This window comes from Lontra canadensis, unplaced genomic scaffold (genome assembly GCF_010015895.1).
Source record: "Lontra canadensis isolate GAN:19392208 unplaced genomic scaffold, GSC_riverotter_1.0 scaffold131, whole genome shotgun sequence".
Taxonomy (NCBI): domain Eukaryota; kingdom Metazoa; phylum Chordata; class Mammalia; order Carnivora; family Mustelidae; genus Lontra; species Lontra canadensis.
The window spans coordinates 2,930,913-2,958,229 of record NW_022631125.1 but is presented as its reverse complement, the minus strand read 5'-3'; the positions used below and the strand labels follow the sequence as shown (position 1 = coordinate 2,958,229).

Sequence of the window (27,317 nt, the reverse complement as noted above, 5' to 3'; positions counted from 1 at the left end):
TGTAAGGCCCAGGAGGGCAGGCACTCTGTCTCCCACACCACGTTGGATGGTGCTTCTACCTGATGGATTCACAGTCAGTATTAATTTGTTTATTTACTCTTTCCTTAAGAACTACATGAACAACTTTGGTTTTAAATTGCATTTGTATCTTTCTGTGTTACCCACCTCTTCGGAATTACTTCAATACGATTTTTATGATGGGTGTCTACTCAACCCATCATACAAGTATTAAACAACCTAGTTGTAGGAAATTATCTTTTTCATGAAGGAGGTGTCCTTACTTGCCCTGAGTTTTCGTGTCCCGTTTTCGACATCCGGGTCCTCAGCACTTATCTGAAGGCAGCTAGTTCTCAAATCTACCATGCTTTAGAGCACAGTTCCTTATCTGCGCTGCCCACATGCCCAGAACACTGAAAACTGAAACTGTTCTCTCGAGCTTTCAGCGAAACCTGGCCAGAACTGATGTGTCGTGTTTGCTTTTAGTCATATGTTTGACTGCAGACATGATCGGGTGATTTCAAAGCGGTTGTCGCAGCGGTCACTAGGACTGTCCCATAATATATGTCTCTGTACTGGGTTGTCTCTCTAAAATCTGAAAATAATTGAAGTTCTGAAATGTCTTTGTTTCCAAGGGTTTCAGATCAGGGAAGCCTTTTAAAACAGAAAGCAGAAGGGTGGCATGCAGTGAAAACTGGAATACTGAAAATGAGGCGGCCATATACTGTTATGTTCATCGTGAAGTTTTTGTTTGCTGGTTGGCAGGTTGTTGGTAATGCATGTGGCTCATTGTTCTCAGAAAAGAGACTGTTCTCTGACTATTCTCACTGAACTTTCAGCAAAAAGTTAATGCCTGAGAGTGCCAATACATTTTCCCAGTTTTAAGCTTTCGGTACTTTTATGGCAACGTTTCCATGGCGTCTGCTTTTCTGCCCCTCTGAGTAGGGCCATCATGTAAACTGAACCCCAGGGATGCCTGGATGGTTCAGTTGGTTAAGCATCGGTCTTCGGCTCAGGTCACGATCTCAGGGTCCTGAGATCAAGTCCCTCATCCGGTTCCTTGCTTAGAAGGGAGTCTGCTTCTCCCTCTCCCTCTCCCCTCTGCTCATGCTCACTCGCTCTTTCTCTCTCAAATAAATAAATAAAATCTTAAAAGAAATAAACTGAATCACAGAGGAAAAACTCCCTGTTTAAGATGGGCCACAGCTATTATGGCAATTTAGGGAGAAATTAACATTATTTGTGAACACTTTTAGTCAACAAGATCTAAATACTAAAGCCATCTCTCTGTGTTGGCTAAACATAACTGCAGAAATCTTCTTTTAATGACTTGACCAATTATATTTTCAGAGCTTTCTAGTGGGGCAAGGTATGAATATTAGTTGAGAAGGGAAGTGTGAGGTGGCTGGTGAGCCTGGAGTTACAGATCAGGATGCCAAATTCAATCCCTTAATTGCTGAACAATAATTACATTGCATTCATCAGTTTAGAAAGCGCAATATAAATAATGTTATTAAGTTCCAAATTTCACAGAACAATTTAATAAAGATGTATTGGTGGTGTTGAAAGAAAAAGCAATTAAGGGAAACAGCTCCCAAGTTTTGAAAAAATAATGTACATCCTTCTCTCCCTTCCCCAATCTGATCATTCGGTTGTAATTGAAGTAAATTATATAAATAGCATGTAGTTCATTTTATTTTTATTTGGTTTGATATACAGTTGACCTTGCGAAAACAATTCTATCAATGGGCCTGCATAGAATTTTTTTTCTGAAATCCAGAGGGTTAGTGGCAATCTGAAGGAAGATAGATGTGATTTATAGACAGTTTAGGCAATTATGTGACTCTGCTTTATTTTAGATCTCTAAGAAGTATAAATTTATAACAAAAGTAAACCATTTATGCAGCGAATCCTGGAAATAGTCTAGTAAATAAAACTACTTGCATGAGCTCATGACTAAATAAGTTATTTTTTATACTACTTCTGGATGAATTATCTGGATGAACAATTTCATTTTTTAAGTCCTAGCACCCAAAACAACCTCTCTTGGGGCACCTGGGCGGCTCAGTCGGTTAAGTGTCCAACTCTTGATTTCAGCTCACATCTTGATCTCACGGTCCTGCATCCAAGCCCCACGCTGGGCTCCACACCAGGCATGGAACCTACTTAAAACAAAACAAAACAAAACAAAACAAAACAAAACAAAACAAAACAACTGCTCTTAGTAGTTTGGTGTATTTTCTTCCAGCCTTTTTTTTTACGATTTTATTTATTTATTTGACAGAGAGAGATCGCAGGTAGGCAGAGAGAGAGGAGGAAGCAGGCTCCCCACGGAGCAGAGAGCCAGATGTGGGGCCCGATCCCAGGACCCCGGGATCATGACCCGAGCCGAAGGCAGAGGCTTAACCCACTGAGCCACCGAGGTGCCTCTCTTCCAGCCTTTTTTTGTGCATTTGTTTTCTCTATGTGTGTGTGTGTGTGTGTGTGCACACCTGAGCCACACATTTATATTGATAGTCATATTACAGACACAATTTTATATCTCTCGCCTGATATAAAAACACAAGCATTTTTCACAATATTGCAGTCTTTCTGAACATAATTTAATTAATATCGAGTAGGTGTGTCATAAGTTACTTAACTAATATGAGATTATTGGACATTACATATTACATGTGAGTTATTATAAATGACATGGCACTAAAGATCTGTGGAATAATAATTTTTCTATGTGTGGTATTTCTTAGAATTGAATCATGGAGTAACAGTTTCTGATTTAAAGAAATGGACAGTTTCAGGCTTTTGCCAAATTGTTTTTCTCAACTGTTTTAACAATGATTATTTCAGCCAGAATTTTTCCATCACATTGTTGGTGGCATTTAATATCATAGCCTTCTTTTTTTTTTTCAGTCTTGCAAACTGAGAGCAAAAATGGTATTTCTCAGTGTTTTAAACTGAGAGCTGAAAATGTTTTTCTTTTTTAATTACTAGTCAAGTTGAAAATTCTTCTTAGATCTATTATTCAATTATATTTTCTGGGAGGGCTATCTTTAGTTCAAATTTTTTTGAAGATTTTATTTATTTATTTATTTGACAGAGAGAGAGAGAGAGCGAGTACACAAGCAGGGGGAGCAGCAGAGGTGGAGGCAAAAGCAGGCTCCCCAGTGAGCAGGGAGCCCAAGGTGGGGTCGATCCCAGGATCCTGAGATCATGATCTGAGCCGAAGACAGATTTTTTTAAAAGATTTTATTTATTTATTTGACAGAGATCACAAGTAGGCAGAGAGGCAGACAGAGAGAGAGGGGGAAGCAGGCTCCCCGCTAAGCAGAGAGCCCAATGTGGGGCTCGATCCTAGGACCCTGAGATTATGACCTGAGCCAAAGGCAGAGGCTTAACCCACTGAGCCACCCAGGTGCCCCTCAAAGACAGATGCTTAACTCACTGAGTCACCCAACCATCCCCAGTTCAGTTTTTTTCTTGACTTGTGGTTAGAATATGGGGTGGAATCCATTCTTCTTTTTGAATGAGCTGGTGTTTCTGTTTCTGAACGGATAGGCAACTAATACTGGAAACATTTTAGCCAAGAGGTTGAAATGCTTATGATGCCCTTGTAATGCATGTAGTCCTCTGTGAGCCCCTCAACCCTTTTTAGTGCAGGGATCTCACACCCAGGGCTATGGCCATTAGCCACATGGTGATTCTGATACTGTAATTAAAATGGCCTAATCCAATAAGGAAACTTTCTTGAACATGTTTTCCTTGTGGTATTATTCTATGTAAAGTTTGTGTGGTGATTCAACAACTTTTAAATAACTCTGGGGGAGGTCGGTGGTTTCAAAACTCACCCGTACTAAGGTCACATGCAAATCTCCGTACACTTTTGGCCACATCAACATACAGGAAGATAAATAAACACTGGCATTATGTTTGGGTTCATTAGGAGAGACAGAAGGAATTGGGGGTGTGGATATGGGCCTTGTAAGACGCAGAGCTAAGAATGAATGTGGAGACACTGTCACAAAGATCTATACAGAGGAAAGGAACCCCGGAAGTTAGGACTCATGGAATCAAACAGAAATTCAGAGGAATGAAGGGGTACAGAAAAGCATGACATGACAGCATAGCTTTCCAGATTTAAAACCTGCTACTAAAGGCTTTTATTTATTTGAAAGAGAGAGAGAGACACAGTGAGAGAGCACAAGCAGGGAGGAGAGGGAGAAGCAGACTCTCTGCTGAGCAGGGAGCCCAACTCAGGGCTCAATCCCAAGACCCTGGGATTGTGACCTGAGCTGGAGGCAGGGGCTTAGCCAACTGAGCCACCTAGGCGTCCCTGTGCTACATCAGTTTTTGTGTAGAAATGCGTTCTGATGAAGCCACTGGAGTAAGTCCTTTGTGAAATGAGCCCTTCTTCATCCTTCGCAAATGAGCTCATTGACTTGTCTGAGTTCTTTCCCACCAGTAACCGTTATTTCTTGAGAAGAACTACATGCAAGGTGTTCTCCCAGATGCTGGGGATAAAACAGGAAACAATAGAAGTAAGATCCCTGTCCTCACAGAAGTTATAATCCAGTGAAGAAGGTCACACAATAAATAGCAATGAATCAATCCAATAAATACTACCTACTTACATACATAATACATACATAATACATACCTACCCACATACATACCTACCAAGTACCAGCAGGGGTAAGTAGTCCATGAAAAATAAGATAGAGGGAGTGATGGAGCAGAGTCAAGGAATGCCTCTGCCTTAGAGGTCAGGTGGAAGCCGAGACACGAGATGTTGAACATGTAAATATCTGGGGGAAGAATATTACAGGAGATGGGAACAGTCAGTGCAAAGCCCCTATGTTAGGAACAAGTCTGACATGTTCAAAAAGTGGAAAGAAAATCAATATGGCTGGAGTGGCACGAGCCAAGGGTAGTATGACTAGTTAGGTAGGCAGGGATGAGGTCCTCCAGGGTCTTGTAAGTGAAGTCATGCCAGGATCACCTCTTTGCAATGTAAGTCACTGGCAGATTTGAAACAGGGAGGTGTCATGAATTTGATGTTGTTTTACTTTTTTTTTTAAGATTTTATTTATTCATTTGACAGACAGAGATCACAAGTAGGCAGAGAGGCAGGCAGAGAGAGAGGAGGAAGCAGGCTCCCTGCGGAGCAGAGAGCCCGATGCGGGGCTCGATCCCAGGACACCGGGATCATGACCTGAGCCGAAGGCAGAGGCTTTAACCCACTGAGCCACCCAGGCGCCCCTTGATGTTGTTTTATAAGATATTCTGTGCTTTGTAAATTGGGAAATCAGAGAAGTAGGAGTGGAAGCAGTTGCAAGGTTATCACAGTAGTCCAGAGGAGAAATGATGTCATCTTACACCAAGGCGGTAGTGGGGGGGGGTGCTAAGAAACAGTTGTATTCAGGTAGAATTGACCAGTGGGTGATCAGAGGGTGGGATGGTCAGGTAAAGAAAGATACGAGCCCGATTCTTGAATTTTTGGCCTGAACAACTGAGGGCATTGTGGTACCATTACTGAAATGGAAAAGTCTGGAAAAGAACCAGTTTGGGGGAGGGGACTCGAGCTCTGTTTGGGCTACGTTAAGTTTGAGATGATTATGAAATAGCTGAAGGCACTATGAAGTAGGCAATTTATATATCAAGCTTAAAGGTTCAAGGCTATGGGATTAAGTGAGATCACCCGGGAATGCTTTTTTTTTTTAAAGATGTTATTTATTTGAGAGAGACAGAGATAGTGAGAAAGAGCGAGAGAGCATGAAAAGGGAGGAGAGGGAGAAGCAAACTCCCTGCTGAGCAAGAAGCCTTATGCGGGACTCGATCCCAGGACCCTGGGCTCAAGACCTGAGCCAAAGGCAGACGCTTAACCCACTGAGCCCCCTAGGTGCCCCTACCTAGCTATGTTTAAAAAAAAAAAAAAGAGATCCAAGAACTGAGTTCTGGTGCTCCTCCAGCATTTAGAGGCTGAAAAGAGAAGGATCCAGCAAAAGATCTGAGCAGGAGCAATGAGTCAGAGAGAAAGAAACTCAAGGAAGTGTGTGGCCCAGATGCAAAGTGAAGACAGTGGGTCAAGAAGGACGAGATCAGAAGCTGCAAAGAGAACCGGGGATCTGAGGACAGAGACTTGACCGATTGGATTTGGCAATAGGAAAATCAGTGGTGGCCTTGACAAGAACAGTCTAGGAGGAATGGTAGGGATGAGGGCCTGTGACCAGAGTCAGGTGCGGAAATAGAGACAATGGGTGTAAAGAACTCTTTGCAGAAGTGCAGAGGGGAGGGGTTATAGGCAGAAGGAGATGTTGGGTCACAGGTATTTTGAAGATGGGAGATGCCAGAGCAGGTTTGTGCCCTAATGACTGTGATCCAGGCTAGAGGGAGTGGGAGAAGTACAGGAGCAGCGGAGCAAACCCAGGAGGGAACAGGATCCAGAGTGGGGGAGTGTAGGCTTCCTTAAAGAAGCTGCTCATTTAAGGCATAAGAGGTAAAGTAGCGCAGAGAGACACAGGCGAAAGTGTCTGCGCGCATTTATTGTGAAAAGATGAACGAGTTCAATAAAAAATGAAACAGAGTCATCAGCTGCAAAGGGCTAGGGTGGGTGTGCCATGTAGGGAGTTAAAGCAAAGGTATGAAATAGCCATTTTGGACAGTGGGAAAGTATACCCTGAAGTTCAGAGGCATCGTTCATTGAGTTACATGAAGGGATCTGTCAAATCGTTCATTGAATTGCAAGAAGGGATCTGTCAAATACAGAGGTCTTAATATTAGCCAAGAGATGTTCAAATATTATTTCTGGTGATGATTAATCAAAAGATACTGCTTAGATTGCACTAGGTGCATGATAAAAATGTTATCAACAGAGAAAGAAAAATCGCTTTCCCTCCTCTCTGCTGCGGTCAGTGTACATTCATCCAGCTCCTGATATAATTTATCCAGTTGCTTTGTTACAGGTTGAAAAGAAGGTAGTTTAAGGCCGGGTCATTTTGTGTGTGTGTGCTGCACAGTTTGAAGAAATATTAAAACCTAGGAGGTTATGCTAATATTGTAAGACATGGTTTATAGATAAATCATCTTTACTGAATCGGAAGTTGATGAGATGTTATAAAAAGCCTTCAGGGTCAGTCAGTGTTTGTAGGGCGATGGAAGGGAAGGAGAAGTAGAGGCATAACCAGTTTCCAAGCCCAGCCTGCCTATCACCCCATAGCAACAGCAGGCCCAGGATATGCAAGTAATTTTGCCCACACCGTCTTTGCATCAACTCCTGCGAGGTATCATCCTGTTTTAGAAACTGAAATTAGGAGGAATTCAGAAGTTCCTTGCCCAAGACTACAGTGTCTCAGAGACCAAGGGCTGGGACTTAATTCTTCCAATTTCAAAGCCAAGTACTTCCCAAAGATGCTGGACTCATTCATTCCCTGAACAGACATTGTTGGGTATTTACCATGCAACAGGCGATGGGCTTGAATACCTTACATATTTTGCCTTAATTTCTTTTCACAACGACTCAGTGAAGTAGGGGATAAATACTTTTATACCTTTTTACAGAGGAAGTTGAGGTTTGTAGAAGGGGATAAATTTGATCATCTTACTAATAGCAGACGCAGAATATGAGAGATGTTTAATTTTGCAGAAAGAGTAACATTTCCTTTTTTTGAGAGTAATATGAAACAATTTAATGTAAGGAATTAAGGCAATTGGATTAGCAGGGGTTAGGGCGCACCCCTCAACATGGAATCCGGCTGAAAGTGCCTGAATTTGTTTTTGATTTGGGGTAACTGAGCAGATGTCCTAAAATGAATGGGAAACTGGATCCCAGTTACAGACACCCCTGAAATAATTTTCCCAAGAAGCAACAGATATTTTGTTTTTCTGTAAATCTTTGCACCAATGTTAATTTTTATGTGACGGGTGCTCTTCTCATAGTGACTCTGACAATTGAATGCAGGATTTCTCACCGAGATTTAGACTGTAATTTTCCCTGAAAAGGATTGAATCTGATCAACATGTAATTTCATCTGCGTTCATTCTGAGGCCTTATCTTCACAAACACTGCCAGCTTATTTTGGCTTTCTGTTAAGACTTTCATCAGGCCACAAGCTGGGTTTTGGCCGGACCTGAAGAGCTTTCAACCTATCTCTGATCTGTTGGTTTGATATAACAGGAAAAGCCTCTTGAATGGCGTTGATGGGATGAGGGACCAGGAAAACTGAAGGATGAAGCCCTGGTTTTAGAGCTGACTCCTCGGTAGATGACTGGGCCCAAGTCATAAGCCAGAAAAAAACCCTGGGAAAATGGGTAGATTTTGATCATTCATTAGTTTCAGGCTTGTCAATTATCCTTACATTGTAAATATGAGGAAAGCTAGGAATCTTCTTAGTGGCTTGATGAAGAGCCCTGCTTTGGAACAGGGAGGGCCACCATCTTTGAAGCCATGCAAAGAGCTGAGGTACCAGTGAGAACCCAGGAAAATGGTGCCATCTGCTGAAACCACATCCTTGTTAATGAGGCGAGGCCCAGAAAGTAGCTTATAGCGAGGTCCTAAGCTGGTAGCCCTCAAGCCGAGTCTTCCACAGTTTGGGATGGCTTTCCAGTGTTTTAAAATTTGAGTTTTTTGCAGATTTTCACATAGATTTTTTTTTCACATAGATTTTTATTTATTTATTTGAGGGAGAGCCAGATTTTTAAATATTTATACATTTTTATTTGAGATTTTAAAAAAAATTTTATAGATTTTTTTATTTATAGATTTTTATTTATTTGAGAGAGAGAGAGAGCCAGAGAGAGCATATGTATGTCAGAGAGAGAAAGAGAAAGAGAGAACGAGTGGGGGGGAGGGGTAGAGGGAGAGGTAGAAACAGAAGCAAACTCTCCCCTGAGCAGGAAGCCCCATGAGGGGCTCCATCCCAGGACCCCGGGATCAGGACTTGAGCCGAAGGCAGATGCTTAACTGACTGAGTCACCCAGGTTCCCTTAAAATTTGATTTAAGTACTTTGGTTCAACACACACAGTCTTTATCTCTCCACAACCCTTGGCCCTGTCTCCTATGTTACATCTTCCCACTCACACTTTGCCTACTCTGCCCTCCTCCCCCACTGCTTTTATATTTTCAATCCTTGACTTGGAATGAAAAGGAAAGGCAAGATCTTGCCAGAACCTCAGTATCCATAACTGAGAAGCCCAGGCGATGTAACTTCCAGGGGCTAGCACTTGGGAGGTGTGAGGTAGAAGCAGTTTACCAGAGCATCTGGGAATGTGAAAGAAAATTCTCTGTAGCCACATCAGCAAGTACTTTTTCTTATTCAGGAAGGCAGAGGCCAGAGTGATACAGGACACGTTTTGGGAAAGTGCTTTTGGGCTGTCAGCTTTGCCTGGAGTTCAGTTTTATGTTGAGATAGTCACAGAATGGGCAGCCTGTTTTAAGATGCTGGCAGGAACTTTCTGATGGGGGGATGCTGGTGGTAGGGGAAAGGCTCTGGATCCACTGCTTTCTATTTTAAAGGAAAAAACCCTGCACATAATTAAAATTTTAGTAAAATGAGACAAATAAGAGAAAGTAAAGTGAAAGGACATAAAAGCTTGATGGAAAAGCTGCTATCATTGAATTTTTGAAACACTAGGATTTCAACAGGGTCTTTTATCAAAATTAAAATACTTGAATATTTTAAAGGATTTAAAGGATATTTAAAAATATCCTGTAGGGGTTTTTCTTTCCTCTCCTTTTTCTTTTTGTCCCCTCCTCTCCCCTGTTTTGCCCTCTCCTCCTCTTTCCTCTCTTCTTCCTTTTTTTTTTTTTTTTTTTGGAGGGCAGTTCCTGAACCCTAGATGGGATTACCGACTCTTCCTGGTGATGATGGAAGATGTATTTTGTCTCCTCAGTTGTAGGCTGCTGCCAGAGAAGCCGACCTTGGGCTGGGGGTGATAAAGCAGGAAGGGTTAGCTTCAAGGCTAACACGTGAAAACAACTTCTAAGAAAACACGCCTTTGCCCTTTGCCCTTATTCCTTCCCACCGGCACGGATCAGCTCACACTCCCCACAGGACACCGACCTTAATGGTGTATGCCAGGAGAGCCATACCTTTTCCTTTTTCTTTATTACTCCTAGCTTACCGGTTTGGAATTCTAGATACAAGGTCTGTTTGAGTTGAGTCAATTAAAAAACAAAACAAAGAATGAGGACAGTAGCTGCGTGCTGTCTCCCTATTTTGGCAAGAAGAGTGACATGCAATTCCCAGTGACGGGCAGCTTGTGCACCTCTTAGCTCTGTGTCAGCCTGGAACCCCAGCCTAGCGCTCCTGGTCATGTGTGCTGTGCAGTTCCAGTACGCACGCTCATGTGCGAATATGCCGGATGCCGAGCACACATCTGCGCGCTCCGGTGTGGGTCTAGGTTTACACACTCTCGGGATGCGACTTACAGTCTTAACATGAGTCTTCCAGGTTGAAGTTAAAACAAAACAAAACAAAACCAAGAACAGGCCCCTGGTGGCTCAGTCAGTTAAGCATCTGTCTTCCACTCAGTTCATGATCTCAGGGTCCTGGGATCAAGCCCCATGTCCGGCTCCCTGCTCAGCGGGGAGCCTGCTTCTCCCTCTGCCTGCCACTCCCCTGGCTTGTGCTCACTGTCGAATAAATAAATGAAATCTAAAACAAACAAACCAACAACCCAGAACTTACTTGGCCTGTGACATTGAGGTCAATGTTTTAATGCTAGAACTGCTTTCTCCACCCCTCTGACTTCTGTTTGAAAGGGGTTGTAAAGACCTAAAAGGACACATTTTCCCCCCACACTCATTTCTGAATGGCCCATTTCTGGTTAAGTTCACACTCTTGGCTTGCCGCCATGTTTCCATCCCTCCTGGTCTGAGGGCCCAGAGACCAGGAGCACGTGATCTGGCAGGCAAAACTTCTCGTATCTGAGCCGTGTGCCACGGCTCTTCCTTGGCCCCGAGAAAAGCAATGAGATTCTGAAGGCAGAATTTTTCTCAGGAAGTTCATTCGTTTCATAAATGGCATCCACCATCATTTAATTTTTGAGTAGAGTTTAATGACAGATTTAACATTTGGCATTCTAAAAATACTACGGAATTTGTATGAAGTGCAGAAATTGTTTAACCTTGGCAAAGCGAATTTCTTAACTCCTATCTCAGAAAGTTCCATTCCTCGCCTCGGTTCTAGGTGATTGACACACCCGGATTATTATTTACTGCTCTGTGTTGAATGCAGCAAGGCCTGTTTTTTTATTTTGCTGCTTACAGCTTAAAGGCTGAAACTCAGATCCTTAAGCTCTGTTACCAGGAGACTCACCCAGCTGCTCATGTAACCCCCGTTTTGGCTGGTGCCCCATTTCCCAGGTCCTGAAATAGCACGGCTGGCCAGCTTCCCTCCCTCTCCACCTAACCCCTACCAAAACCCCAGGGCTCCTCAGCATGTAAGAAATGCCAGCCTGGCCTGGCCATCTAGAGCTTTTATCACCATGGTATCCCAAAGTGAGTTCAATGAGCAGTGATGTTACCCTAATATGGAAAAGAAAATTTCCTGTGTGTATTAGTTTGCTAACGCTGCTGTAACAAAGAACCACACACTGGGTGGCTTAAGACAACAGAAGGGTATTGCCTACAAGTGAAAACTCAAAAATCGAAAAGTGTCAGCAGGGTTGTTCCTTCTGAGCCCTAGGAGGGATAATTTGCTCCGTGTCTTTCTCCTGGCTTCTGATTGTTTGTTGTGATCTGTGACAGTCTGCTGACCTTCAGAAGTTTCACCTTGACCTCTAGCTTCATCCTCTCATGGTCTTCGCTGTATGTGCTTGCCTGTCACCAATTTTCGCTTTCTATAAGGACGCCAGTCATACTGGATTAGGTCTTACCCGAATGACCTCATTGTAACTCAACGATCTCCGTAACAACCCCATCTCCAAGTGAGTTCCCATTCTGAGAGATTCTGGGTGTTAGGACTTCAACATATGGATTTCGAGAGGGCACAGTTCAACCCCTAACACCACACTGCCCCCAGATTCCCTCATCTCATTGTCCTTCGTCTAACTTACAAGACCTGAGAGGTGGCAGCCCACTCTCCCCTCTTCTCCAAGACTCTAGCTGCGGCCCTGCCCCCAGGCCTTCCAGATTCCTGGATTTCCCTTCTCTCTTTGGCCTGCATCCACCTGGGTGATCCTTCTGCACTGCATGTCCTAAGAGAAGAAGGAGGAGGGAAACTTCTATTTCCTATCTTGGTACGATACTGTCTTTTTCCTTCTCTATTCCACCATTTTCCACTTTTCTATAACTTGGTTGAACCAAGTACATATCCACCCTCCCCCAGAAGCTCCCTTTTCCAAATACATTGTAGTCACCATCTTCCCACCCCACCGTGGTGTCTCTCCTGCTAAACTTTGCTAACGTTTCTAGAAGCAAGTCCTACTTAGACATCAGCTCCTTGAAAACATGCAGCCCAAGGACAATGGTGTAGTTGAGAATATTTGATTTTTTGAGGGAAGAGGGGAGGAGGTTTATTTATTTATTTATTTATTTTGTTGTTTTTGAGAGGAGGATTTTCTGACAGAGCTAACACCAATTGTAGCCACACTGACCAAGTAGACTAGTGGCTTTAGGTAGTGTCTCCCAAAATATGTAAGGAGACGTTTCTGCCCTTCTAGAAAATCACTTCCATCCACAGTCCCCCAATAAGTTATAGAGATGAAGAATTGACGGAAATAGTATCTCCTGATGGAGACATGCAGTACATTAATTAAAGTCTCTGACAAGTTCAGGTTAACAGAAACTGGTTTAACTTTGTGTGTGTGTGTGTGTGTTTATTTTTATTTTATTTTACAGCAGCTTCATAGCACATTGCTAACAACCGTCATTGCTTATTACTGAAAACCACTGTTGATACAGGAAAGGTCAGCAAACATTTGTACTTGAACAGTGTTTCATCCATCTTTAAGCTGGGTAAACCTTAAGTATTTTGCAATTAAAAATATATATAATCTAGGAAAATCCACACATTTCCAATTTCAAATAACCAACTTCATAATTTTGATTTTATTGGACAATGTTTTTTAAAACATTGAGATGTAATTAACACATATTCGTTTCAGGTGTACAACCCAATGATTCAATATTTGTATATATTACAAAATGCATCACAAGTCTAGTTAACAGCCACCACATGTAGTTAGAAAAGCTTTTCTCTTGTGATGAGAACTTTTAAGATCTACTCTCTTAGGAAGTTTCAATATCAGTCCTGTATTATTAACTATAGTTGCCATGTTGTATGTTACATCCCTGGAACTTATTTATTTTATAACTGGAAGTTTGTACCTCCTGACCGCTTGGCTTAACTTTTTTTTCCAGAATTTTCTTATTATGAAAATTTTCAGAGAATTATACAGTCAACACTCACATACCAACCAACTGGATTCTATAGTTAAAATTTTTCTATTTTTACTTTTTTCCATTGTAACCATTTATCCATCTCTCTCTCTCTCTCTATCAATCTGTCTCATTTTTTTATTATTATTATTATTTTTTAATTTTATTTTTTATAAACATATAATATATTTTTTCCCCAGGGGTACAGGTCTGTGAATCGCCAGGTTTACACACTTCACAGCACTCACCATAGCACATACCCTCCCCAATGTCCATAACCCTACCTCCCCCAAGCCCCCTCCCCCCAGCAACCCTCAGTTTTGTGAGATTAAGAGTCACTTATGGTTTGTCTCCCTCCCAATCCCATCTTGTTTCATTTACTCTTCTCCTACCCCCTTAACCTCCCATGTTGCATCTCCTCTCCCTCATATCAGGGAGATCATATGATAGTTGTCTTTCTCCGATTGACTTATTTCTCGAAGCATGATACCCTCTAGTTCCATCCACGTCGTTGCAAATGGCAAGATTTCATTTCTTTTGATGGCTGCATAGTATTCCATTGTGTATATATACCACATCTTCTTTATCCATTCGTCTGTTGATGGACATCTAGTTCTTTCCATAGTTGGGCTATTGTAGACATTGCTGCTATAAACATTCGGATGCATGTGCCCCTTCGGATCACTACGTTTGTATCCTTAGGGTAAATACCCAGCAGTGCAATTGCTGGGTCATAGGGTAGTTCTATTTTCAACATTTTGAGGAACCTCCATGCTGTTTTCCAGAGTGGTTGCACCAGCTTGCATTCCCACCAACAGTGTAGGAGGGTTCCCCTTTCTCCGCATCCTCACCAGCATCTATCATTTCCTGACTTGTTAATTTTAGCCATTCTGACTGGTGTGAGGTGGTATCTCATTGTGGTTTTGATTTGTATTTCCCTGATGCCGAGTGATGTGGAGCACTTTTTCATGTGTCTGTTGGCCATCTGGATGTCTTCTTTGCAGAAATGTCTGTTCATGTCTTCTGCCCATTTCTTGATTGGATTATTTGTTCTTTGGGTGTTGAGTTTGCTAAGTTCTTTATAGATTCTGGACACTAGCCCTTTATCTGATATGTCATTTGCAAATATCTTCTCCCATTCTGTCAGTTGTCTTTTGGTTTTGTTAACTGTTTCCTTTGCTGTGCAAAAGCTTTTGATCTTGATAAAATCCCAATAGTTCATTTTTGCCCTTGCTTCCCTTGCCTTTGGTGATATTCCTAGGAAGAACTTGCTGTGGCTGAAGTCGAAGAAGTTGCTGCCTGTGTTCTCCTCAAGGATTTTGATGGATTCCTTTCTCACATTGAGGTCCTCATCCATTTTGAGTCTATTTTCGTGTGTGGTGTAAGGAAATGATCCAATTTCATTTTTCTGCATGTGGCTGTCCAATTTTCCCAACACCATTTATTGAAGAGGCTGTCTTTTTTCCATTGGACATTCTTTCCTGCTTTGTCGAAGATTAGTTGACCATAGAGTTGAGGGTCTATTTCTGGGCTCTCTATTCTGTTCCATTGATCTATGTGTCTGTTTTTGTGCCAGTACCATGCTGTCTTGATGATGACAGCTTTGTAATAGAGCTTGAAGTCTGGAATTGTGATGCCACCAACTTTGGCTTTCTTTTTCAATATTCCTTTGGCTATTCGCGGTCTTTTCTGGTTCCATATAAATTTTAGGATTATTTGTTCCATTTCTTTAAAAAAAATGGATGGTACTTTGATAGGAATTGCATTATATGTGTAGATTGCTTTAGGTAGCATAGACATTTTCACAATATTTATTCTTCCAATCCAGGAGCATGGAACATTTTTCCATTTCTTTGTGTCTTCCTCAATTTCTTTCATGAGTACTTTATAGTTTTCTGTGTATAGATTCTTAGTCTCTTTGGTTAGGTTTATTCCTAGGTATCTTATAGTTTTGGGTGCAATTGTAAATGGGATTGACTCCTTAATTTCTCTTTCTTCTGTCTTGTTGTTGGTGTAGAGAAATGCAACTGATTTCTGTGCATTGATTTTATATCCTGACACTTTACTGAATTCCTGTACAAGTTCTAGCAGTTTTGGAGTGGAGTCTTTTGGGTTTTCCACATATAGTATCATATCATCTGCGGAGAGTGATAGTTTGACTTCTTCTTTGCCGATTTGGATGCCTTTAATTTCCTTTTGTTGTCTGATTGCTGAGGCTAGGACTTCTAGTACTATGTTGAATAGCAGTGGTGATAACGGACATCCCTGCCGTGTTCCTGACCTTAGCGGAAAAGCTTTCAGTTTTTCTCCATTGAGAATGATATTTGCGATGGGTTTTTCATAGATGGCTTTGATAATATTGAGGTATGTGCCCTCTATCCCTACATTTTGAAGAGTTTTGATCAGGAAGGGATGCTGTACTTTGTCAAATGCTTTTTCAGCATCTATGGAGAGTATCATATGGTTCTTGTTCTTTCTTTTATTAATGTGTTGTATCACATTGATTGATTTGCGGATGTTGAACCAACCTTGCAGCCCTGGAATAAATCCCACTTGGTCGTGGTGAATAATCCTTTTAATGTACTGTTGAATCCTATTGGCTAGTATTTTGGTGAGAATTTTCACATCTGTGTTCATCAAGGATATTGGTCTGTAGTTCTCTTTTTTGATGGGATCCTTGTCTGGTTTTGGGATCAAGGTGATGCTGGACTCATAAAATGAGTTTGGAAGTTTTCTTTCCATTTCTATTTTTTGGAACAGTTTCAGGAGAATAGGAATTAGTTCTTCTTTAAGTGTTTGGTAGAATTCCCCCGGGAAGCCGTCTGGCCCTGGGCTTTTGTTTGTTTGGAGATTTTTGATGATTGTTTCAATCTCCTTACTGGTTATGGGTCTGTTCAGGCTTTCTATTTCTTCCTGGTTCAGTTGTGGTAGTTTATATGTCTCTAGGAATGCATCCATTTCTTCCAGATTGTCAAATTTGTTGGCATAGAGTTGCTCATAATATGTTCTTATAATTGTCTGTATTTCTTTGGTGTTAGTTGTGATCTCTCCTCTTTCATTCATGATTTTATTTATTTGGGTCCTTTCTCTTTTCTTTTTGATAAGTCTGGCCAGGGGTTTATCAATCTTATTAATTCTTTCAAAGAACCAGCTCCTAGTTTTGTTGATTTGTTCTATTGCTTTTTTTGGTTTCTATTTCATTGATTTCTGCTCTGATCTTTATGATTTCTCTTCTCCTGCTGGGTTTAGGCTTTCTTTCTTGTTCTTTCTCCAGCTCCTTTAGGTGTAGGGTTAGGTTGTGTACCGGAGACCTTTCTTGTTCCTTGATAAAGGCTTGTACCACTATATATTTTCCTCTCAGGACTGCCTTTGTTGTGTCCCACAGATTTGAACTGTTGTGTTTTTATTATCATTTGTTTCCATGAATTTTTTCAATTCTTCTTTAATTTCCCGGTTGACCCATTCATTCTTTAGAAGGATGCTGTTTAGTCTCCATGTATTTGGGTTCTTTCCAAATTTCGTCTTGTGATTGAGTTCTAGCTTCAGAGCATTGTGGTCTGAAAATATGCAGGGAATGATCCCAATCTTTTGATACCGGTTGAGACCTGATTTAGGTCCGAGGATGTGATCTATTCTGGAGAATGTTCCATGTGCATTAGAGAAGAATGTGTATTCTGTTGCTTTGGGATGAAATGTTCTGAATATATCTGTGATGTCCATCTGGTCCAGTGTGTCATTTAAGGCCTTTATTTCCTTGTTGATCTTTTGCTTGGATGATCTGTCCATTTCAGTGAGGGGAGTGTTAAAGTCCCCTACTATTATTGTATTATTGTTGATGTGTTTCTTTGATTTTGTTATTAATTGGTTTATATAGTTGGCTGCTCCCACGTTAGGGGCATAGATATTTAAAATTGTTAGATCTTCTTGTTGGACAGATCCTTTGAGTATGATATAGTGTCCTTCCTCATCTCTTATTATAGTCTTTGGCTTAAAATCTAATTGATCTGATATAAGGATTGCCACTCCTGCTTTCTTCCGATGTCCATTAGCATGGTAAATTCTTTTCCACCCCCTCACTTTAAATCTGAAGGTGTCTTCGGGTTTAAAATGAGTTTCTTGTAGGCAACATATAGATGGGTTTTGTTTTTTTATCCATTCTGATACCCTGTGTCTTTTGATTGGGGCATTTAGCCCATTAACATTCAGGGTAACTATTGAGAGATAGGAATTTAGTGCCATTGTATTGCCTGTAAGGTGACTGTTATTATATATTGTTTCTGTTCCTTTCTGATCTACCACTTTTAGGCTCTCTCTTTGCTTAGAGGACCCCTTTCAGTATTTCCTGTAGAGCTGGTTTGGTGTTTGCAAATTCTTTCAGTTTTTGTTTGTCCTGGAAGCTTTTAATCTCTCCTTCTATTTTCAATGATAGCCTAGCTGGATATAGTATTCTTGGCTGCATGCTTTTCTCGTTTAGTGCTCTGAATATATCATGCCAGCTCTTTCTGGCCTGCCAGGTCTCTGTGGATAAGTCTGCTGCCAATCTAATATTTTTACCATTGTATGTTACAGACTTCTTTTCCCGGGCTGCTTTCAGGATTTTCTCTTTGTCACTAAGACTTATAAATTTTACTATTAGGTGACGGGGTATGGACCTATTGTTATTGATTTTGAGGGGGGTTCTCTGAACCTCCTGGATTTTGATGCTTGTTCCCCTTGCCATATTGGGGAAATTCTCTCCAATAATTCTCTCCAATATACCTTCTGCTCCCCTCTCTTTTTCTTCTTCTTCTGGAATCCCAATTATTCTAATGTTGTTTCGTCTTATGGTGTCACTTATCTCTCGAATTCTGCCCTCGTGGTCCAGTAGTTGTTTGTCCCTCTTTTGGTCAGCTTCTTTATTCTCTGTCATTTGGTCTTCTATATCGCTAATTCTTTCTTCTGCCTCATTTATCCTAGCAGTGAGAGCCTCCATTTTTGATTGCACCTCATTAATAGCTTTTTTTATTTCAACTTGATTAGATTTTAGTTCTTTTATTTCTCCAGAAAGGGCTTTTATCTCTCCCGAGAGGGTTTCTCTAATATCTTCCATGCCTTTTTCGAGCCCGGCTAGAACCTTGGGAATCGTCATTCTGAACTCTAGATCTGACATATTACCAATGTCTGTATTGATTAGGTCCCTAGCCTTTGGTACTGCCTCTTGTTCTTTTTTTTGTGGTGAATTTTTCCGCCTTGTCATTTTGTCCAGATGAGAGTATATGAAGGAACAAGTATATTACTAAAAGGGTGGCAACAACCCCAGGAAAATATGCTTTAGCCAAATCAGAAGAGATCCCAAATCGTGAGGGAGGGGGAAAAGGGGATAAAAAGAGGTTCAGAAAGAAGAAAAAAAAAAAGAAAAAAGAAACAAATAAAAAAAGAAAACCAATAATGAAAAAATATAAAAAGGAAAAAATATATATATATATTAGATAAACTAGTTTAAAAACGTTAAAAAAGAAAAGGGTAAAAGTTAAAAAAATTTAGCAGAAAAAGAGAAAAAAAAATTGAAAAAGAAAAAAAAATTAAATTAACTGCATGGCTAAACAATCATGGGGAGAAAGCCATGAATTCCGTGCTTTGCTTTCTCCTCCTCTGGAATTCCGCTGCTCTCCTTGGTATTGAAACTGCACTCCTTGGTAGGTGAACTTGGTTCTGGCTGGGTTTCTTGTTGATCTTCTGAGGGAGGGGCCTTTTGTAGTGATTCTCAAGTGTCTTTGCCCCAGGAGGAGTTGCACCGCCCTTATCAGGGGCCGGGCTGAGTAATCGGCTCGGGTTTGCTTTCGGGAGCTTTTGTTCCCTGAGTGCTTTCCGTAGAGTTCCGGAGGACGGGAATGAAGATGGCGGCCTCCCAGTCTCCGGCCCGGAGCAGCCGAGAGCCCGGGGCCCCACTCCTCAGTGCGCCCTCAGAAAACAGCGCCCAATTACTCCCGTCACCCTGGCCTCCAGCCGCGCTCCGAGCTGACCGAGCCTGCGACCTGTTCAAGGTAACCCCGAGCTTAGAGCTCACTCCTCGGCTCTGTCTCTGTAGCCGGCTTCCCCGTTCTAATACCTGCAAGCTCTGCGACACTCAGACACCCCCGATCCTTCTGTGACTCTGCGGGACCTGAGGCCACGGTGACCCCGCGTGGGCTTCACCCCGGTTAAGCCTCTGGAGTGATGTCCCTCAGCGGAACAGACTTTTAAAAGTCCTGATTTTGTGCTCCGTTGCTCCGCCGCTTGCCGGGAGCCGGCCCCTCCCCCTGCGGTCTATCTTCCCGTGGCTTTGGATTCACTTCTCCGCCAGTCCTACCTGTCAGAAAGTGGTTGATTTTCTGTTTCTAGAATTGCTGTTCTTCTCTTCGATCTCCCGTTGGATTTGTAGGTGTTTGCAATCTTTAGATAAGCTATCTAGCTGATCTCCCGCAACCTGGAGTAGTCTCAGCTGCTACTTCGCCATCTTGACTCCTCGGTCCCGTCTCATTTTTTGATGCATTTCTGAGTAGGTCACAGGTATCAGGACCTTTTCCCCAAAACTACCTTAGCACACCTATCCTTAACCAGCTTTGTTTATGATTTTGTGTGTCATCCCTGTGCAGGGGCCATGCTAACCTCCTCTGTATCGTTCCAGTTTTAGTATATGTGCTGCCAAAGCAAGCACTAATCAACTTTGTTTAAATTAGCATTTCCTTGTTTCCCATGAGCACAAAAGTCACATGTGGGTTTTTTTTTTTAAGATTTTATTTATGTATTTTAGAGATAGCACGAATAGGTGGAGGGACAGAGGGCAGAGAGAGAAGCAAACTCCCCACTGAGCAGGAAGTTAGATGCGGGGCTCAATCCCAGGACTCTGAGATCATGACCTAAGCCCAAGATAGACGCTTAACTGACTGAGCCACCCAGGTGTCCCTAAAAAGCCATGTGTTTGTTTGTTGTAATATGATTAATCTCATCACCTCTTGACACCTGCTGATGTCACCCAGATTTCCACAGGAGAGCCTTTGGGCACAATGCTTTGGGGTTACGAAATCTCAGCTTATTTAAAATCATTGTCTTGTCTCAGTTAGATTAATCACAGAATGGGAAGGACCAAATTTAATCACAGATGAGGAAAACGAGGCCCAGAAGGTGAGGACTCTTGTCCAAGGTCAGTCATACAGCCAGGCCGAGACCTATTAGCCTTAGAGCTTTTTCTACAGAATGGTGGTGTTCAGGCTTGTCCTTGAACCTGGCAACATTCCACTCTGGTCGTTGCAGACCTCTGTAGTTGACTTCATTCATCTTTGGTTCACTGGAGTGTTTCAGGGGCAGACAAAGTAAAGCTTCTGGGCCAGGCTCCACACTAGGCTCCCAGAAGATAGAGGGGAGGACCAGACTTTGTCATAGATAGAGTCCTTTGTAACTTCATTTCTTCTAGTTACTTCTTACATCTCATCCCGATTTCTTTTCCCTGGTCATGCCCACATTTTATCCTCTCCTTCTCGAATTCCTAAAATTCATCATCTCGTTTTTCATGAAAAAAGTTTTTTTTTAATTTATCTTATTTTATTTTTTTATTATGTTCGGTTAGCTAGCATATAGTATATGAAATATATCAAGGTAATCTACAGGAAGCCTCTCACCCTCTTCACGGCATTTGTAACACCTAGTTCTTTCCGAGACTAGGCTCTAGGGAGTAGGTGAGCCAAAGGGTTCTGAATGATAGCTCTCCCATTTTATATTCCACCTGAAAAAATGTTTGTGATTCTAAAATTCCATAGGAGGACTACTATCACAGCAATGAGATATGTCCTCCTCAAGTTACATTCAAGGAAATTATCATGGTATTCTATGATTACCCTCTAAACTTAAAAAACAGGGTTTTTTTTTTTTTAGTATTTAATTTCTAGCATACTGATTAGATATATCTCAAGAAAATTGCTCTTATCAGTCTAAGATTTCTAGTGGTAACTATTGGTTCCATAGTACTAATCTCCTAAATTTTTGAGGATTAGTACATTTAACTCCTTGTTTTCTGCTACTATTTTCTGATACAAATAGTATTAAAACATTTCTGGGGCATCTGGCTGGCTCAGTCAGCAGAGCACATGACTCTTGATCTCAGGTTTGTGAGTTCAAACCCCATGTTGGGCAGAGAGATTACTTAGAAATTCTTCTTTAATTTCATCTGAGAATTCTGTTCTTGATAATCATGACTGTTGGGATCTCAATGATCATTACTTATTAAAGAACCCATAATTATTGAGTGGTTACTATTGATTGATTGATTTTAATTCCAGTATAATTAATGTATGGTGTTCTATTAGTTTCAGTTGTACAGTATAGTGATTCAACACTTGTATACATTACGCAATGCTCATCACGATAAGTGTACTCTTGATCTCCTTATTTATACACATTCCATGGAATTTCCAAAAGGATTCAAGGCAGGTGATTTAAAAGTTTAGTTTTCTATAACAAGTCTGTGTATTATATTCTTCATTTTAAAAAGTGCGATAGACAAAGCTTTAATTTCTGGCTTTGCTTTTTTTTAAATGGGCCTCCATACTGAGGTAAAGTGAAAACAAAGTTTGTCTACCCCAATTACAATATACAAAAGCTGTCCCACTCCTTTCCAGCAACAAAGAGTAAAGACAAAAGCTTGCTTATGAAATAAGATTTATTCTGATTGTTGACATTTTAGGAGAATGTGATCATTTACATATAAAGTCATGATGAGGAAACAGTTTTTAGGCTTTAGACATATTCTGAAAGGCCTTGGAAGCAATCTCCTTCTGGTATCATATGGAGAAAGGTTTCTATGGCAACCCACAAACGCTTGATGTTTTTTATTCTTTTCAAGAGCATTAATCATCCCACGGCCTGAGGCTTCGGTAAAGGTCCCCTTCATTTGAGAAGAGATTGTCACTTGGTTTTCTGTTATATATTTTGTTTGTCTTGGGGAAAGCAGAGCAAAGAGCTTCCAAGAAGGCTTGGAATCTGTCTTTCTCATATTTGGCAGCAAGATGTGAATAGTATGGGCCTGGATGTTGTTTCTCAGTGATTGAAATGTTTGGTTTATGTGATGTTGTCTCTCTTTTCCCAAGAGTTGGGTTGATGTGTTCTCCGGAAGGAGAAGTCAGTCCGTACTTAAGGAGAAAGAACCATTTGGCCAAAGCACTTAAGCAGTAGTTCAGGGGAGCTGACCTCAAGGATACTGCATGTGTTCCAGAAACTTTCAGATCGTCCTGTAATACGGGCTCAGGGCTTTGGGCATGGACAGGCTGCAGGTGATTTTTATCCCTGTATTCTTTCCGAGAGAATGAATGAAGATATATTTTAATTTTAAAATTTGACATGCTTTGGAAATATTTTTTTTTTAACACGGCCGTTGTGTATTACAGGAAGTCATGCGACTAATGAAAAACACACAGGACCTAGAAACAGAACTGGATTTGAGATCTGGCTCTGATGTAGCTGGTTGTGTAATGCCGAGCAAGCCCTCAACTCTCTCTGAGCCTCCAGTTCTTAATCTAAAGAATGGGAATAATAATGCCAGCCTCATGGGTCATGTTAAGGACTGAATGTGTGTGAATCCAGGAAACTACAATGCTATAAACTAGAATGTGGTTAGTATCAGTAGGCTCTTTCTTTCCAACTCTTTCCCTTTGAAAAAGTCAAAGGGGGGTGGCGCCTGGGTGGCTCAGTGGGTTAAAGCCTCTGCATTCGGCTCAGGTCATGATCTCAGGGTCCTGGGATCGAGCCCCGAGTCTGGCTCTCTGCTCAGCAGGGAGCTGCTTCCCTTCCTCTCTCTCTTCCTGCCTCTCTGCCTACTTGTGATCTCTGTCAAATGAATAAATAAAATCTTTAAAAAAAAGAATGAAAAAGTCAAAAGTATCCTTTACCATTTCTTTTTTTAAAGACTTATTTATTGATTTGAGAGACAGAGTTGTGTGCAAGCAGGAGGAGAGAAAAAGAAAAGCAGGCTCCATGCTGCCAGTAGAGCCCGACCCGGGGCTTGATCCCATGAACCTGAGATCAGCACCTGAGCCAAAACCAAGAGTCAGACACTCAGCGGACTGTGCCACCCAGATGTCCCCCTTTACCATTTCTGGGGTGACTAGAGGAAATCAGTTTCGGTGTGTGCAAAGATTTTAGTTTCTTATACTAAATCAAATATACTATGTTTACATAGACACCATTATGGCCGTTTATTTATTTATTGACTAAAGTAATTAAATGTCATCTTTGTTGAAGGATATTAAATGAATCCATTCCATAATCACCTAAGCGCCAACTGTGTCCTAGCACTGAGGAGACAAAGAACGGATAATTAAATTCTTATCATCCAGGAAATAAGTTTTTTGAGTTTCAGGGCACAGCATGATCCGTTCAGGCAGGTGTCCTACACAAGGTTGCCTGGCTGATGGCAGTGACAGAGAGGGTGCGGTCCAGCCCACATTCTGCCAGCCAAGCCATTTGCATGGTTGTGTGCTGCATTTCCCCGAAAGGAAGGGCACCATTTTGAAATTTAGCTAAGGGGTATGTGTGCATCGTTTTGTAGTTTACACAAAGGTACAGAATGTGCCGACAGTGACCCTGTTGCTTGTATGGTCCGTGAGGTTTACTGCAAAGCTCCCAGTGCTTCACCCTTTAGTATGAGGAAAGCTGCTGGGCATGTTTGTTATCTGGAGTCAGAGTGCCTGGATTTGAATACCGTCTCTGCCACTTTTTAGCTGTGTGACCTTGGACATGTGACTTGGCCTCTCTGCGCTTTACTTTTTACATCTACACAGTGTTGTTGCAAGGATAAATTCTTATATGTAAAACAATTCAAAAGAGAAGCTGCCATATGGTCAGTGCTCAAAATGTTAGCTGTTTTGTGACGTTTTTACCTGCCTCTCTACTCTGTGTTGAAAAGTTCAGCAATTAACCATCGAATTCCATCTACAAATACCACTTTCCTTTAATGAATTTATTTCACACAGGGTATATTTTTATCTTACTCAGGCCCTTTGTGTGTGTGTGTGTGTGTGTGTGTGTGTGTGTATTTGTGTTAAATAACTAAAAGGCATTCTCTTTGGAGACATCAAAGAATCCCAGTTCTTTGATGAGAAGGTCACTTGGTTGTTTCTAGAAATTTCTCATAAAACCATTGCTTTGTCAGAAGTGACAGAGGTGTCGAGGGCTATTTGCAGATTTTTGGCTTTCATCCTTCCTGGGGGAAGGCTTATATCTTTTACCAGGATTATAAGGTTAGAGATGCTTTGAGGTACAGTGAATTTCTTTGTCAGCCTTGGTTAACATGATACTTTTCTGGGGTTGTGGGTAGCTTTAGACTGAGAAAAAAAGTCCTTACGCGGTATTGAAGTACTGATGTTTCATAATGTTGTCAAAACAATTAACTTTTGCATTTTAAAACTCTGAAAAAATTCGTTAAATCTCAGGCTTCAATAGGAAGGACATGAGCCAGAATCGACAAAGCAAAGCACGAGGCGAGACCTGTGGTGATAATGATTTTTCTCTTCCCTCCCTGTCCTAATCCCTCCACCAGTCCTAATACGCCTTGAAAACAAAACAAAACAAAACAAAACCTTTTGTTTCCAGTACTTTACAGTCTTCCTGTCTCATCTAACTCTTGGGTCGTTTTCCATGACATGACAACTTGGAAGTTTTGAATGCTAATAATTCGACACACCACTGATTTTTGGATATTTAAAATAATCTGGATGTCTTCTGCCCGTGTGGGTTCCAAATTATCAAGATACTCATCACTTTGATGACATCTTTTTCCAGATAAACTGCCTGAGAAGAAAGATGCAATATTTTTATGATTTCATGGCATTAGGCATTAGCCGATCATTACTCACATGTGCTGGGATCTTTGTCATTCATCCAAGGAAGGCTCTTTGAGCCAAAATACCATAGCCACTGTACCATCTGGAGTCAACAAATGAAATGATCTTATCAGGGACCTGTCAGGGCCAGAGGGCTGTCCCTGAATGTGCCAAGATAATTTGGTTGTGAAATATTAATTGATCCTGCATGATCGGCTCCAGTTTAATTAACTTTTTAAAAGTACAAAGTGATTAGAAGCTCATTCCTCAATTGCTTACCGAAGTTAACTATCCATCGAAGAGAACAACTGGCACTTGAAGGGTCCTGTGTTTAGATGGAGAGCAGAATGTTTTAAGATACTTTGCATCAATCAGGGTAATAGGGTTGCCGTATTTTTAAATTTTCCTCTTTGGTCCAAGGGTAGTGGCGAAGAGTTCAGGTTTGGGATTAAGCTGTGACCTGCCGTTTACTGAGTGTGTAATTGATGGCAAGTCAGTGAATGTCTCTAAACCTCCGTTGTTTTTTTTTTTTCTTTTTAAAATGAGGATAATAATACCTCTCTGCGCGTTGAAGACCAGAGGAGCTTTGCTTGTAAAGTGCTTCTCCCAGAACAAAACAAGTGCTCCTTGCTTTATGATGGTGGCTATTACTACTGTGAATGTTTTCTTTTTTAGAAACGGCAATTGTTTTTTCACTTGTGTCTGGAAATGATTGCCTAAGCGTTTAAACAGTACCAGTCACGTTACCTAGTGTTTTTCAGGCAAACGTATGTCCGCTACTTTCTGATTTGGGGTTGGTTTCTTTCTTTTTCTTTTTTTTTCTTTTCACTCTAGTATGGCATTTTAAAATTCCCAGACTTCCCAGAGAAGGTATCATCCTTCCTATTTTTGTTCTGTGACAAAATGCAGTAAAAGTTCCCAATAACGGGCAGAGGAACGGACTCTTGAGAAATTAACCCTGTTGTAAGATGGGGCGGCTCTGTGGAGTCCAGTATTTGCTTATTCTTCCATCGGTTAAACCATCATCCTTCCCCCAGTCATCAGTGACGAACCTCTGGTGAGCTACTTCTCAATCTTTTTTTTTTTTTAAGATTTTATTTATTTATTTTGAGAGAGAGAAAGAGAGAGAGAGCACGAGTGGTGGGGGAGGCATAGGGAGAAGGAGAAGCAGACTCCCCATTGAGCAGGGACACCCACCCCCCCGACGCGGGGCTTGATCCCAGGACCCTGGGGTCCCATGACCTGAGCCAAAGTCAGATGCTTGACCCACTGAGCCACCCAGGGTCATGTCTTGACCAGACTCCAAGTCCTCAGTTTCTTAGGTTCGCTGAAACTCCTTCCTCCTAAAACTGCAGTGACTTTCTTAAGCCCCCATACATGGACCAGTTATCTTTCAAATCGGTTTTTGCCCCTTGATGTCCAACAAGCCATTGAACACTGCTCCCCACACCCCCACCCTGTGAACATTAGACCAGTTGTAAGGTCTGTCCAACCACATGGTCTCATTTTGCCCTATTTAAGGCTATTTTTATAATTTTCTGTGTATGATCTTTTAAGGCACCTGGGCATGGAGAAGTCTCTATTGAATGGTTTAATAAGATCCTGGCTTGTTTTAATAACTGTTCGTGTTTGGCATCAGATACCGTTGGGTAACTGCGCAGACGAAAAACGGTGCCTTTTGTGGACTACAAAATGCTAGTGTGCATGAGCGATGTCGTATTTCATTCTGAACCCCCTTTGTTTAAGCTTCAGCATGCTTAGCAGGTCTGTCTGAGTTCCACGATAAGAGCGGTTACTACGGCTGCATGTTATTTCATATTTCATTTGTCGAACTGATGCTTGATAAGAGAAATGGCATTGAATTGTCTACAATTTTGAATCTAAATAGAAATGTTTAAAAAATAGATAAATGTAAAAATTTTCTTTTTTTTTTTTCCTCGTGGAGGTAAAATTAGCACTGGAGTTAAAAATCCAAACCTTATCTTTCCAAATGATCGGTTGTGCAATGCTGTGTACACCATGTGTGGATGGCCGGGGGCTCTGGCCACCAGCTCAAAGCCCCCTGCCCGGCCTCCAAGGACAGGGCTCGGAGAGACAGATGAACTCAAATAAT

The 27,317-nt window shown here is 41.4% G+C and overlaps 1 protein-coding gene and 1 non-coding gene across 2 annotated transcripts in view; one reads left to right on the top strand and one right to left on the bottom strand.

Annotated features, from left to right (window-relative positions):
• Nucleotides 1-27,317, top strand: part of MAOB (monoamine oxidase B) — a 107,934-nt gene that overhangs the window by 15,838 nt on the left and 64,779 nt on the right. The gene's annotated exons all lie outside the window — the stretch shown is intronic.
• On the bottom strand, nucleotides 19,944-20,049 carry LOC116858005. The gene has a single exon (XR_004380850.1). It is a non-coding gene; the product is annotated as a U6 spliceosomal RNA (small nuclear RNA).